Here is a 16669-nt window from a genome sequence, read left to right as displayed (position 1 = left end):
ATAATAAATAAAATAATAGAATTGGGGGCACTCTGTGGCATATAATTTGATTTGGTGGCAAACTGGGGCTTATTTTGTGATTTGGGGGCACACTCAAGCATTTGTGATATGGGTGCACACTGGGGCATGTTACTGTATATGATTAGGGGGAACACTGAGGCATATTATATTATTTGGGGGATAATTGTGGCATGTTATGTGATTTGGGTGGCACAATATGACATTTGATTTGAATTGGGGGGCACGTTGTTGCATAAACTGTGGGGGCACTGTGCACAGTATGCGGGTTATTCGTGTGTGGTTGAATTTACAATTACTGCTGCAGGTGCCTTCTGCTACAGTAATGAACGGAGCAGCATCAGATCTCTCTCCCACCATCATGTTGATTACGGTACCTACAGTGCCACCCAAGTCACCCATGGCAGAGGCCAGAAAATCTCCATCCTACAACAGAGATCCCTGACCCTTCCTACCCGCTAAATGGTGGCAACACATCTCTATTTTCACAAATGGAAGCTGTCACTGCCTCCCCTGCTTACAACGGGTCCTGCGCATGAGCAAAGTACTGAAAATCAGTACTTTGCACATGATATCGCTGGTGCAACTGCACCTGAATGACCTCCAGTAGTGCACACTGAGAGCACTCCTGTACATAATATTGGGGACAGGGTGCCCAAGGCATAATTTTCACCTGGGTCTACCACTCACTAGTTCTGCCACTAATGTACAATAATCCCTGAAGTAAAAAACATTATAGTTTTTGGTTACATTAAATGACACTCTCCAAATAAACAGCTACAAGAAATCCAGAAATGCTCTCACATCTAGCCTAGACTATACTTTTCTGTGCCTATGGGTGGTTTTAATACCTATCCTGTACTTTATCTCACATTGCCGCAATGTGGCGATATGACATTTTAATTAATGGGCCTTGAACCCGATAATAAATAAATATTCGTAGTACAGGTTGAGTATCCCGTATCCGAATATCCCTTATCCGAATTATTCCGAAAACCATACATTCCAGAAAGTGTGACATTTTTGCTAAAAACTCACTGGGGACATTTATAACAGCACTGCTGAGGGAATGATATGTAACTGGCACTATATATGTACAAGACAATGATTGCTTGGCATTCAAATTCAATATCTGAGATAGAACACAAATTTTGTTTCATGTTTTAAAACCTTGTTTTTTGAACAAATAGAATATATTTGTGTGCATTTCATGTGTTTGATGTGTTTATACAGCATAAATGCAAGATACTTCAAAATACATAGTTGAAATATTAAAATATTCCAAAATACGGAATAATCCGTTATCCAAAATTCTGCTGGTCCCGAGCATTTTGGATACGGGATACTCAACCTGTATAATAAATATTGTGTATTTATGAAAGTGTAAAGTAATATGTGGCCTATCTACCTAATTTCACGTAGTATTGGTAACATGAAGTATATACATAAGGCAAGTAGAATGAGGTCTCTGGAGTGTAATACAATTATAAAATATCTCATTTCTGATTAATAGGTGATCATAAAACTAAATGCACACGTTTTATAGATTTTTACAGAAGCCAGTCTGAACAATGAAGTAGGAGATACGTTAATTATATTTTCATGAACTCAACTGATATATTTATTTTCCCTTCTTTGTTTTTCATATAATTTAAGGAGTCTGTGCTAATGCTTGTATTGGTGATTTGTCTTTGCAAATGGTATTCATAGATCATAAGGAACCAATGTGCTGAGACAAGAGTGATAGCATCACATTACATTTCATTCCTTCGTCTTCCATTATTTAACAAAGACAATGGTGCTGCAGGGCTCAGTAAGCTCTTCCTTCCTTTTGTATTTTAATGAACAAACAGCTGCACAATAATGTGATTCAATGAGGCATTGCTAATAAAGTGCTATGCAAACAAAGACAATCATACAAAATGTTGTGCTTCTATTGCTGATGTCACTCATAATAAGAACACTTGGTTCTCTAGTTTACAGCACGCTGACATATGTCTACAATCCAGCAGTCACTCACTTTACGTACATGATACTGACATCTGTTTACTGTCTACTCATCATGACATATGTCATGGAAAACATTCCACTTCATTTGATAATCAATCTTCTACCATCTGACTAAGGTTTATTTGGTAGATAACAGAACAGTTTTATTCCTGTCATTTCTATATGATTTTATGGCTCATGTTGCCGTGCCCTTGTGTTATTTTGGATGACTACAATATTATTATTATAATTTTCTTTAATTTAAATAGCAATACAAGCAGGGGCGTAACTATAGCACCGCAGCCCCCGCCACCGCGGGGGGGCGCTGTGCATGTGGGGGCGCCGGGGGCTGCGGTGCTATAGTTACCCCCCCCAATCCCCCGCAGACTTACGTATCTAGCTGGTCCCGGCGGCTCCATTCTTCTGATGAGGACCACCACAAAATGGCCGCACCCATATAGCACACTGTTCTCTGAAACTGTCTGCTGTATGGGGGCGGCCATTTTGTGGTGGTCCTCAGCAGAAGAACGGAGCCGCCGGGACCAGCGCAGCGCGATAGGTAAGACTGCGGGGGAGGGGGTTAGCATAGGCGGCGGGGCGGCGGGGCGGCCGGGGGGGGTGCTTGACGGGGCGGCGGCTGCGGAGGGTGGGTATGGGCGCCCCCCCTAACGGCGGGGGGGCGCCCAAAACGTAGCTACGCCACTGAATACAAGGGGTCACTGCACATCTCAGAGTATGTAAACAGGAACAATAAAGTCCTGTACACACTAGACAATTCGCTCAAAAGGGTTTATTCAGCATGGATAGCTAATGTAATTTGAGAAAATGCAAATCAAGCGAGTATCATCCATGCGCAAAGAAGTGTTTGCATTATGCGTACATGACTGCAAACGAAAATGCAAATGCTTTGCAATCACTATCTACTCGCAGTTGACTGACAGGAAGCCAGCATTTGGGGCGCAAACATGACATTTCCTCAGTGTGATAGTCAGTGATGTACTCTTGAAGTTTCCCGGTGTCGTGGTCAAACAATATTTTGAGTACACATTGAATGATGTCGGTAAATTATATCATCACTGTGATGTTAGTGTATTAGAATGCTTAATATTTGTAGACACTCCCTTACTAATATGTGTAAGCCTGAATCTTCGGTGATGGTACCTAGGACCAGGGGAATGCTGGGAAGTGGGTGTGCCTGAGGCAGTGTGTGTGGAGTTGGATGGAATAAAACAGCACAGCAGTGAACTCACATGTCTCTGTGTCCTTATGACTGGATTTACAAACATATGAACAAAACATGGTGTCAGAAGAAGGTAAACTTGGACTGCTAGTGCTCTCAGAGTGTGAAAGATCCTGCAAAGCCTGCCGTGTTCTCCTCTCTTCAAACAGTGTTTACCATGGATAAACTGGCTCCTCCAACCTGATCTTGCTGATGTCTGGTAACTTGTCTGAGAACTGGAAAAAATTTAAGCAAAGGTTTAATATATATCTTGCTGCATGTGGAGCTGATACAGAGGCTGACAAAAAGAAGGCATCCATTTTCCTCCATGTGATAGGAGAGGATGTGCTGGACATTTATAATAGTTTTCAGTTTGCTGAGGGGCAGAACATGGCGCTATCTTCTATAATGCAAAAGTTTGAAGATTAATTTGTGCCAAGGAAAAATGTGACATATGAAAGATATAAGTTTTTCACATGTGATCAGAAGTCTGGAGATGGCTTTGATCAGTATGTTACAGAGCTGCAATCACTTAGTAAAACCTGTGAGTTTGTTGATTTAAAGGATTCACTTATTAGAGATCGTATTGTCTGTGGAATACCTGATAATGGACTCAGAGAGAGACTGCTGAGAGAGCAAGACCTAACACTAGACAAGGCAGTGACTATGTGCAGATCTGCAGAAATAACTAGATTTCAAGCCAAAAAGTTACACAAGAAATCTGATGGTACCATACATGTAGTGCAGAAAGCAAAGCCAAGCAAACCTCCATTCTCAAGAATGAAGCAGTCTAAGCCACAAATAAAATTTGTAGTAGATGTGGACATGCTCACAATCCTAAAATGTGCCCTGCTTATGGTAAAACCTGCATGAAATGTGGTAGACTTAATCACTTTGCCAAATGCTGTAAATGAAAAATGAAACAACCAAAGTGCATGCTGTTAAACAAACAGAGGAGTGCTTTGTGGATTGCATTGAACTTTGCAGTGCAGATAAGAAAGAATGGATTGTCCCTTTAATTGTGAATGAGATTGTCATTCCCTTTAAGCTTGATACTGGCGCGCAGGTGAATTTAATATTGTTTCAAGACTATAAGACTTTTAGAGTAAAACCTAAAATTTATCCAGCCAAAGTGAAAGTTACAGGATACACTGGGGAGGAAATTCCTGTGAAAGGTACATGCTTAGTGACACTGAAATATTATGGACAACAGTTTAAAACATATCTACTGATTGTGGATAAAAATGTGCAACCAATTCTAGGATTAAGTTCCTGTGTCCAAGCTTGCTAAAGATAGTTTTTACGGTGACATCACAAGTAGAAGATGACTGCAAATCAATGTTTACAGAATACAGAGACTTGTTTGAAGCTCTAGGTTGCTTGCCTGGAGAGCATAAAATAATTATAGACGTGCAAGTATCTTCTGTGATACACCACTATAGAAAAGTGCCATTTGTGCTGAGAGAAAAACTGAAACAAGAGTTAAATCGCATGGAAGCCTTGGGTGTGATACAGAAAGTTGATGAGCCTACTGACTGGGTAAGCTCTTTAGTAATTGTTGAAAAGAAAAATGGACAACTCAGAATATGTCTAGACCCCAGAGATTTAAACAAAGCTATTAAAAGAGAACATTTCAAACTACCAACTAGAGATGAAATCATGTCGCAATTTGTGGGAGCAAAATGGTTCAGTAAATTGGACGCATCTTCAGGATACTGGCAAATGAAGCTAGATGAGGCCAGCTCAAAGCTTTGTACATCTAATACACCAGAAGGACGATACAGATTTTTTCGACTACCATATGGAATTTTGTCTACTCCAGAAGTATTTCACAAAAAGGATTTTTTAACATATTCCAGGTGTTGAAACAATGGTGATGACAATATTGTCTGGGGATCTACAAAGGATGAGCATGATTCTAGATTGAGACAAGTAATGGAACTTGTCAAGAAAGTGAATCTAAAGCTAAACAAAGACAAATGTGAATTTGGCCTGAATACACTTACCTTTATGGGCGACGTGGTCTTGGATCAAGGTGTAAATCCAGACCCAAGGAACATATCAGCCATAATGAACATGGAACGTCCTAACAACAAAGACAACGTCAGAAGATTCCTAGGAATGATTACTTACTTAGGAAAGTTATTTCTCAACTCTCTGAATGAACAGCTTCTCTTAGATGGTTGTTGGACAAAGAAAAAGAGTGGATGTGGTCACATGAACAAGAAGAAAGTTGGCAAAACTTAAAACAGATAATTACAGAGCAACCAGTGCTAAAATTCTTTGATCCTGCGAAAAGAATAAGAATTTCAGTAGATGCTTCGCAATTTGGCCTAGGGTCAGTCTTGTTACAAGAACATGAGGAAACATGACAACCAGTAATTTATGCATCTAGAGCACTGACATGTGCTGAAACAAGGTATGCTCAAATAGAAAAAGAACTTCTAGCGATCACATATGCATGTGAGCGATTTCATCAATTTGTGTATGATCAAACATTTACAGTGGAAACTGACCACAAGCCATTGGTAGCTATCATGGCTAAATCATTACATGACTGTCCCATGAGAATTCAACGAATGCTTATCAGACCTGCTGTACTGTCCCGGTAAATACATGAACATCGCTGATACACTTTCTCATGCTGTGGACAAAAGTGAAGGTTCCAAAAGTCTGATGGATGAAGAGATAGAAGCCTATGTTAATTTGATCATAGCTTCTCTACCAGTGTCTCTTGTAAGACCAGAACAGACTAGGAATGAAACTGAGACAGATGACACAATGAAAGTGTGGAAAGATATCATTCTGAAAGGTTGGCCAGCAGAAAAACATGCGTGCCCCCTGTCTATTCATTATTATTGGATGTGCCAAAGTGACCTTACAGTTGTCAATGGTATTATTTACAAAGGCAATAGGTTTGTCATACCTGCACGACTAAGAAAAACTATACTGTGCAAGATACATGAAGGCCACTTAGGAGAGGAAACATGTAAGCAGAGAGCGCGTGAAGTTATGTATTGACCAAGAAGGAACCAAGACATATCACAGACTACAGCTACATGCAAATTATGTCCCACGTATAGACCGAAACAACAAGTCGAGCCACTGAGTCCTCGTGCAGTGCCAGAGAGACCGTACCAGAAAGTTGGCGCAGATTTGTTTGATAGTAATGGGAAAACATGCATTGTTGTGACTGATTATTACTCTAACTACCCTGAGGTAAAGACACTACATACAACCAATGGTAAAGCTGTTATCAATTGCATGAAGTCAATCTTTGCAAGGCATGGTGTTCCTATGGAAGTGTTCACTAACAATGGTCCTTCGTTTTACAGTGCTGAAATTAGACAATTTGCTGATGAGTGGGAATTTGTCCATACTACGTCAAGTCCCCACTATCCACGCTCAAATGGGTTGGTGGAAAGTTCAGTAAAAACTGTAAAGAGTCTCATGAAAAAAGCTCAAGAAGGTGAATAAGATTTCTACAAAAGTCTTTTAATCTACCACAGTACACCTTTACAGAATGGGCTTTCTCCTGCACAAATGCTGATGGAAAGGAGGATTAGAGCAAATCTCCCTATACATGATGAACTGCTTAATACACATAAGTCAGTGTTGGTCAGACTGAGTAAGGAATGTCAACAGGCTAAACAAAAACTGTTCCATGACAGGCGAACAAAAAGCTTATCTGATCTAAAATCGGGTGACCAAGTCCGTCTCAGAGATCACAAGAAAGGTATTTGGGTGCAGAAAGGTATTGTGCAAGCACAAGTAGCACCAAGATCTTATACAATACGTACAGAGCGTGGAACGGAAGTAAGAAGAAATCGGGTGGGTTTAAGATCTCAACCTAACCATAATGAAGACAACATGACTGAAGAATACCCTTCATCTGACATGTATGATGATCCAGATAATGGTGAACAAACCACGATTCTAGAACGGTCCAACATGGTCGATGAAACACAGACTGTGTATGAAAGACCCAAAAGTGAAATACGCAGACCTGAGAGAGTTCCCAGGTGCACCGGTAACGTCACCGGCGCGGCTGGGAACTCACGCAATGCACTCCTGGGACCGATGGAGACTCCAGAGATGAAGCTGAAGGCCTGCCGTGGATGCCGGAGGACTAGGTAAGTATAAAAAAGGGTCGGGGGGGGGGGAGAAAAAAAATTCAAACTATTCCACGGTTTTTGGAATAATTCGGATAATGAATATGCGAATATGGGATACTCAACCTGTACTGCAATTAAATAAAGGTAATTAACAATATGAATACACCAAGCAGTCATTTTTACAATTTACATGCAAAGTATACTGTAAATAATGTACAATTGATATTGTTTTACAAAGTTAAGAAATTAGGGGGATTATTCTGGTTGATTCACAAGGCTACGAGCCTTTGAGCGTCCACCAAACCCCGCCTTGAGAATGGTGGCTTTGCCGTCACCTATTCGCAGAATGTGTTTTCAGAACTGGCTGCGAATGGATGTTTTACATAAACATCCATTTGCAGCCTGTGGGGGAACACCCACATCATTTGATGGTCACGACTATCAAATGATGTGGGAGGCACATGCACATTTAAGGTTGCTCAGAGCTCTGAAGGAAGAGGGCTGGCAGCTGACATCCGGTGATGTCAGCTTCCCGCCGCTGCACCATCGGGCCATTTGCATGAGAATGCCCAGCGTTCTCATTAGGGTGGCCAATCCCGGGATCGGGATCGGCGGGATCCCGGGATTTGGCCTAAAAAACGCCGGGATTTGAATCCCGGGATTGGTTCTTCCAATCCCGGGATTTCGGGATTATATGCGCATGCGCATATCTAATGCCGGGCAGCGTCTGAGCGAGTGCTCAGACGCTACCCAGGAGTTCCTGATCCCCAGACTGCAGTCTGGAGCGGGTTTGGGCAGTCCGACCTGCGCAGCGTGACCTCTGACCATCACGCTGCGCAGGCCGGACTGCCCATACCCGCTCCAGAATCATCTCTGACCTGGACCGGACCTGGCAGCGTCGGCCGCCCACCCTCCGGGCGGCTCTGCTGCTGCTGCTACCGCCGCTGACGCCTCCTGCTCCTGCCCTGTCTGCCCTGCTCCCAGCCGCCGGTGTGAGTAAATGAATGTGCCGGGCGGCTGTAGCGGGGGGGACTGGGCTTCTTTGTAGCGCTTTTTTTTTGCCTAAACTGATTAGAGATGCCAATCCTGGGATCCCGGGAATCCCGGGATTGAGCATTTTTCAATCCCGATTCCCGGGATTGAAAAAATGCCCCGGGATTGGCATCCCTAGTTCTCATGGGAACACCCATGAAATGCTGGGCGTTCCCATATGCATATGAGCCAGCCTACTGGCCACGTCTCTCTCCACCGCCCGCACACTTGGATGTATGCGCCCGGGCGAACAGTCTGTTTACCGTTGATGCACGCACCTGGCATGTGCACATGCGCAGAAATGACCCTGCGCATGCACCCACCATCAATGCCTTTGCGAAGATTCTGATCCTCACGGACGGACCATAATAAAGGCCTAGTTGTATGTATCAATTTTATGTTAAAACTGATAGCATCAAAATAGACGATGAATGCAATAATAAAAATAGTCATAAAAACAATTAATGGGGGGGGGATAGACAAATTCATAAAAAATGTCTGCTCCGTACCTGCAGTGCACATGGTTTTGTTCATCTAAGAAGGAATTTGTCAGAAAGAGTGAACCAAAATAACCCCCTTAGTCTGCTACCTTCTGTGCTTCTGCATGTGTGAGAGAGAAAGAGATTTTACCTGCCATGATTGGCTGGTGGGCGGGCCGTACAGTGACTTGAGCATATGAATAGTCACCCTTTATGTGTCCGCCAGTACTGGGGACAGCCAAGTAATTTTTGTGAAGGATGCTGTGGTATCCAATGAGTATGGAGGAAAAGGTCTCATCCTTGTAATTATAAGGATGTCAACGGGTCCTTAAGGAGGTGGCGTGCCTCCAAGCCAGTTGTTTGCCACGGTAAAAGGAAGAAGTTAATGTTGCTTTTATTCGGATGGTGATGCAATGATAAACCGCCACTGGAACAAATGGCAATTAATTCCTGGGCATGAAAGTTTGGCTACTTCTGTGATTGAAGCATTGACTAGGCAAGAAGGTTCTTGCCTAGTCAATGCTTCATTCATAGAAGCATTAATAAAAGTATTCAATTGTTTTTCACTGTCATTTCAGCTCGCTATCCCCGGGGGTGGTGAGCTAAAATGTGCGAATGCGTTGCTAAACCTGACCATAATGTGCACAATATATGCAAGAAAATAGATCCCCATCAATTTAGAAGGGAGAACAGGAAGCGATTTAACAAATGAATACAACCCTGAGGGCCAGATGTATCAAGATTCAAAAAGTGATAACATGGAGAGAGATAAACAACCAGCCAATCAGCTCCTACCGGTCATTTTTCAAACCCAGCCTTTAACATAATAGTTAGGAGCTGATTGGCTGGTTGTTTATCACTCCATATTATCACTTTTTGAAACTTGACATATCTGGCACAAAGTATCTTAATATGAGTTACTGGATCATAAATCAAAATGATTTTTCTCTAGTAGCAAAAAAGAGCAATTCATCTGATTAATAGTGACAGCATCTTGTACCTGTGTTGACGTTTATGTCCACATTGTTTCATGGAATTACAATAGGCAAGGTATGTTAAAGTAATTTCTACTACTAGTAAATTACACTGTACACTGTGAGGAATGCATTTGATATTTTTGTGGTGGTGCATATATTTGGGTCCAATTTTAAACAAAATAATTTTTGGTATGGATGCAAGGAGCTTACAGCAGCACAGCGCTACCAGTGGCTAGTGGTGGTAGTTGTTGCAGTGCTTAAGCTGCATACACACTTTAAGATTATGGCAGTATTCAATGCTCCCATTTCACCGGGGTTTTTTTCCGGCGAATCGGGCTGTTTTCACTCCTTGCAGTGAATTGCTTGCAGCACATGAATATATATTTAATTTAAATTTTTTTTACACATGTGCAGCTCATTACATATTCACTTCACACTGGTTCCGCTCATTACATATGCACGAGGGGGATCAGTTCAGCGGCTCCTTACCCACGTCCCCTGCTAGCTCTCCCGGGGGGGGGGGGGGGCGGTTCTGCTGCCTGTGTTCCTGGGAGCCCTCCTCCCACACACACATTCCGGCGCAGGAGGGGAGGCTTCCATCTCCCTGTGGGTTAAAAATCGCCGGCATTCACTGTACGCTTTCGGCAAACACTGAACATTGAATAGGATGAATCAGATTTCCAATTAAAAAAATTCACAGCAAGGAGTGAAAACAGGCCGAAAAAAACAGTGAATCGGGAGCATTGAATACTGCCCTATCTGTCCAATCTTTCTATTTGGAGCATAAATCTTGTAATGTTTAGAGGCAAATGACAATTAACCATATGCTCCCAAAAGCCAAAAAATGGGCAAAAATTAAACCAATTTGTATGACTGTCTGTTTTTGTCTGTTTTCCAGCATTTGAGAGTAAATGGTCATTTGTCATTTGCCGCATACATTAGAAGATTTTTATAACCTTATAATGTGTATCCAACCAGAGGCGGAACTACCATTGGTGCAGCATTGCACTGGGGCCCCTGAGGACTAAGGGGCCCATTGCTGTCCAGACCAGCAGCTTGTACCCCTGTCACCCACTAGGGTGGGGCCTAAATTATTCGTTTGCACCTGGGCCCACCACTCACAAGTTCCGCCACTGTATCCAACACCTGAATGGCATGCTGTATGCAAGCACCTGAATGCTGTATGAAAGTCCCAAAACCTTCATCTCTATATTACAGCAGACTATTAAATACAATATTAACTATATTCTTAGTAAATGTAAACATACATTTCATATTAAAGACATACAGTACAGTAGTCAATGTATTAGACCGCAGGTAATAAAAAGGATGTTCTCTGTATGCATTTTGGAGAAAAAAATCTAGAAAGAATGAAAAATACTGCATCATTTTTTTTATTAAGCCAAGAATACAATAATGTTATCGATTTATATTTACCCTTTGAGTGCCAACGTTGCTTTTGAGCGATCTCCAAAATATATGTTAAAAATGCCAGCATCGCTCACAGCGACTGTTCTTTTAGTATACATAAATACAAATACAGCCAGGTCAATTCATTGAAGATTAGTTAAGTATTGCGCCCAAAATGCCCGGTCATTTTTAACTGATATTTTGAGGATCTCTCACAGCAACATTGGCACTCAAAGGGTTTAATAAAAAGGTTTGCTTGGCAATTTTCACACCTATTTTGACAAATTTCCTTGGCATTCAAAAGGTTAAGTTGAGTTTGTGAGAACGTCAGGCCTATAGAGTTAGAGCTCTTGAGAGAGCGAGAGAATGTGAAAGGGAGGGAGGAGAGAGAAAGAGAGATAAAATAAGAGCAAGAGCCAACTAATGGTGCCATTTTAATCATTATCTTCTCTCCACCATAATACCCTCTAAAATAAAATGGAAGCACAAATACTAAATAATTGACACTCTTAGTTCACAATAGTTCAGAAATGTTAGTGTTAATAAATTTTAATTTAAACTTTAACAAAATCAAGTTAATGGTTTTCTCAGTTTTTATAATTTACTGTTTGCTTAAAAAATATCATACCATATACCGTATATACTCGAGTATAAGTCGACCCGAATATAAGCCGAGGCACCAAATTTGACAACAAAAAACTGGGAAACCGTATTGACTCAAGTGGGACCCTCACTCGAGTATAAGCCGAGGGGGGCTTTTTCAGCTTAAAAAATTTTCTGAAAAAGTAGGCTTATACTCGAGTATATATGGTAATTAAATCAAAACATCTATATTAAATATATACACAGACACCTTAGACTGAATGACAGCTATGGAGTTATCATATCACAATGTGGTGAAAAACTTAGGGATTCAGGTCTCAGAATTGAGAATCCCACCTAGAAGTCGCAAAGACACACCATCGAATACACATCGGTCACACCATCGTATCTGAGCAACCCTGTGGCTACTCAAAATGTACGATGGAATTCAGGCACTGGAGCAATTGTAAATGCAATGCACTGATAGAGCTGCAGGTTCAGACATGCTCCCAAAACACTTGTCCCTCCACCTGCGTTACCTCCCACAAATACTCCCTGCCTGTCAATCATACATTGACCAAGCCCTTACTGCAACTGCCATTGCTAATCTGTTGGCACGTGCGCAGTGCGAGTATGACGCATAGGCAGCTCCAGAAAAATAGTTCCTATCCATCAACACAGGCATTGTGTCCACGTTTGGCATCAATCTAAACGTATGTTTTGAGTTTAACAGTGTTGCTAAAATGAGCTAGATAAGAAGTATCATTAAGTCAATAGCAATTTACTGCTGAGAAAAGATTTTCCAGTCATGGAAGTTAAGGAGATTGTACTGCCATAATTAGGATTTTTTTCACTTTAAGTAGGAGATTATCCAGAGATTACACTTTATATTCAGTATAAACTGAATTGAATACTTTATCTATCAGTCTACTGGCTGCATTGCTACAGCTTTTATATTCTACTGTAGCTCAACTAAAACAGAATAAACTACTGGATCTGAATTATTGCTTTATCTGTACCTATGCATGCTCAAAACATATGAGTACAGTGAGAGAAACACACAGAAACATTTATAAAAAAAAATGCTGAGGTTTAAGTCTAATGTCTAATTTACTATATACTGTAATTTAAGAGCCTGATTCAAGTTCAAGTGGTCAGTTTGTCTAGCACACACACTGTGCAGCACAGATTCCCACTGTGCATGCTCACACAGAGAATGGCTATGCCTAGGCAGACTAATGCATTCCTGGCACTTATGCCTCCTTATGACGAGAGGAACAGGAACAATGTAATAATGTAAGTAGAGTAAGGGCGTGTTCACACCAATGTGGCTCATTTAGACCTACTGAAATCAATGTAGAGTATACGCCTGCTAGGAGACATATGTATTATCTAAAGCTGGCCATACATCTACAGATTGATTGTCAGATCTGTCTGGTTGGAACTAAAACCTGGTGATATCTGAATGACAGGTTTTCCAGCATTTCAAAGCAAATGGTCAACTGTCATTTGCTCTCATCCATTACCAGGTTTTTGTTCCAACCAGCCAGACCAGACAATAAATCTGTATATGTATGGGCAGCTTTACAGAGAGGGCAGATGCAAATATATCTCATGATGATGCCCTGGTATAAACCGGGCCCAACTGCTGCCCACAGAGCAGTTTTTACAATCTTATGTCCATTTTGCAAACACTTCTGCACAAGCCTCTAAAATATGTTATTTTAATTGAAAGCTCATCTGTGCAAGTTATTTCAGAGAGAAAAGTTTGCTTTGGTTAATTTATAGGACAATTGAGAAAACAGATGTGCGCTACAATAAACTGAAGTAAAAATAAACCTTGTAAATGCCTAGTAATTTATTGATGTCGGTAGTAAGACATGCATTATAACTTGAATGCTGTAAATAAAATACCATTAGCCAACATTGATTTAAATCAATATATTATCATTTAGCAGTTTATAGTCCAATAGACAAGAGCACCACTACACTCAAGTGTAATAGCCAAATTCTCCATTATGATAAAAGTCAATAACAAGTATTCACCAGCAGCTTTTTCAGCTCACACCTTGACATCTTGAGTAATGAAAATATGAGAAGTCAGGTAGAGTTATAGGTGACAGGATAGAAACTCACAAAATACTGTGTTTGCCAGAGTCAATGTAAATACATCCTGTCATTAAATACACTCTTATGATTAATTGCTGTCCCCTGAACTCCACCTGCTTGTGTCATATTCTGCAGGAGGCCTGCCCTGTTCCAGCATTAATTGTCTAAAATCGTGCCCAAATTATCGATGACCTATAGCATAAAGTAACCACCTAGAATCAATTAATACCCAACTCAAGCATACTAATCAAGAGAAAAAAATGCAATGCACCATGTATTGTAAATTGCTACCATTTAGCAATTGTATCATATTCACATTAATATATTACTTTAACAAACTGCTCACACTTTTCTTACACAGCAAAAAGAGTGACAATGCTGAAATGCTTGTACTTAAATACATCAGACAGAACTATATGGCAAAGGCATTACCCCGTTCCCTTACTGCGGGGGAGAGACTCACCTACCTGCTTTCTCAAGTTGACAGCTGCAGACTCCGTTTAGGTCCAGGGTGCTGAAATAAGTCTTATCTCCACAGCATGCCAATGTATTCCCAATAAACTGTAACATCCATCTACAGACTTCAGTCTTCCAGAAAAAAACAGCTTTCAGTTCTAATATGAGCTATGGAAATGCTGGTTCTGCTATTTAGTTAATAGATAGAGTCTATGCAAAAGACAGAAGAGTGTTTGGTTGCAGGCTCCCCGACCTGTCCAGTACACGTGTACTATAATGGATACCCAGCTACAACCAACTGCAGCAATATCACTGTTATCTCATTCGACATCTGCTGTGTTCTATTCGGTCGTTTACATGTTGTTTTTCCTTTGATCCTCCTGGGAAAATTGATTACAGGGATGAGCATCCACCTGCAGCACTATTCCCAGCTCTGTGGCATGGTTATCAGACAGGAGTGCCTGTGTAGCAAGGTGTGGAAAGTCCTGGCACAAGGTGATTCACATAGGGTACAGACAATTGCAAGGGGTAGTGCTGCACATTCATAGGACAGGCATCATTAGATCCATTTCTGTGATTCTAGTTTCTTACCTTCCCCTGAAAGAATTTCTCCAAGAACTACTGCAACTCCCAGGAAAAATTGTGGAACATCATGTCTCGTAGTCAGTCAATACTACAGGACCGATTCAGCACACACAGATGAGGGGGGAGGAGTGCTAGAATTAAAATGAACACAAACATATCATCTGACTATCTCTTGGCAGCATTCTATATACTCATCGAGCTCAAACACATTAACTAACAGTCTGACAAATCTACCAGCACAGCAATTACAAAGGGGGGTGGGGATTCCTAAATATTGGTGCAAACTGCTGGGAAGTGGAGGGAAGCTAGTTCTTCATTACATGTTTTAACAAATATTTGAGTAATGCAAAATCTATGTTTAGTTGCAAAGTTTAGATTATCTTGCTGAATAGATCAACAAATCAGGATTTCATCTGCAGTTCATTAAGCAGATACAGTATTCAAGACACCTGGTGGAATAATAAATTGGCACGATAGCAAATCCTGTACTATGTCTCCCTCCAGTGGCTATATATGGGATTTATATTTTTTGTTTGTTAAAACAGCACTAATTCAATTCTGGAAGCTCTAATAGTCTACATAATTACCCATGCCTACATTTAAATGACCTGTTTTCTTAATATAACTGGACAATAAAAAAAATAGTACAAAGAGAGGTGTGCTGGGAGGCTTTGCTGTAGATGTACATGCGTATGTACTACAAAGGGTTTATAAGCTACATTTACATTATAAGTGTAACATACAGTATATGCTGGGTTTTAGACAAATGAATAAAGATGGCTGCTCAGAAATTGTAACATAGTAATTATGGTTGAAAAAAAGATGTTAGTCCATCAAGTTCAACCTATTTTTTTTGTAACTACTGACTTGAGTAAAGCTGGCCATACATCTACAGATTTATTGTCCGATCTGGCTGTTTGGAACAAAAACCTGGTAATGGATGAGAGCAGATGACAGTTGACCGTTTGCTTTGAAATGCTGGAAAACTGCCAAAAACTGTAATTCAGATATTACTGGATTTTTGTTCCAACCAGCCAGATCTGACAATCAATGTGTAGATGTATGGCCAGTTTAAGTCATTTATATGATTCCTTTAGTGGCACAGTAGTTGCTGTAATCAGCCCCATCATCAATGAGTTCCAGAAATGTACTGCTCTAATGGTAAAGAATCCTCTTTTTAATTCAGTAAGGATTTTATTTTCCTAGAGCCTCATTCCATACCCAAGTGTCCAAAGTATAGTCATGTTACTAAACAGATCATCTCCCAGCTCCTTATGATTCCCAATCCTGTATTTGAACATACTAATCATGAAATACGGTCATTTGATCTACAGCATGTTGGTCGACAAGCATTGGGTCGACACCGTTAGGTTGACATGGGGATAGGTCGACATGGGTCAAGGTTGACAGGTCATTAGGTCGACACAAGCATTAGGTCGACAATGTCTAGGGTGACAGTCAAAAGGTCAACATGGGGTTTTTCACTGTTTTTTGAGCCGACATGTGCCGACAGGTGGTATTTCATGCCCTACCATCCACTAGGGCGTGGTGGGAGAATAAAATAGTGTGCCCGAAGCATTGCGAGTGATGCGGTGCACTGGAAACTGTGTCCATGTCGACTGTGTTGACATTCGGGCATTCAGTGAAAAACCCCATGTCAACCTTTTGACTGTCAAACTAGACACTGTTGACCTAATG

The 16669-nt window shown here is 41.0% G+C and overlaps 1 protein-coding gene across 4 annotated transcripts in view; it reads right to left on the bottom strand.

Annotated features, from left to right (window-relative positions):
• TAFA2 (TAFA chemokine like family member 2) overlaps positions 1-15303 on the bottom strand; it is a 209893-nt gene extending 194590 nt beyond the window's left edge. The window contains exon 1 of one of the 4 annotated variants that reach the window (XM_083182631.1): positions 14398-15303. The gene's annotated coding sequence lies outside the window, so the exon portion shown is untranslated. Of the gene's footprint in view, positions 1-14393 lie in introns of all 4 variants that reach the window. The other 3 variants (XM_083182629.1, XM_083182630.1, XM_083182628.1) reach the window with 3 other exon arrangements.
• Between the last annotated feature and the right edge of the window lie 1366 nt (positions 15304-16669).

This window comes from Crinia signifera, chromosome 4, assembly GCF_055691185.1.
Source record: "Crinia signifera chromosome 4, ASM5569118v1, whole genome shotgun sequence".
Taxonomy (NCBI): domain Eukaryota; kingdom Metazoa; phylum Chordata; class Amphibia; order Anura; family Myobatrachidae; genus Crinia; species Crinia signifera.
The sequence above is the reverse complement of the archived record's forward strand: the minus strand, read 5'-3'. Positions and strand labels throughout refer to the sequence as shown.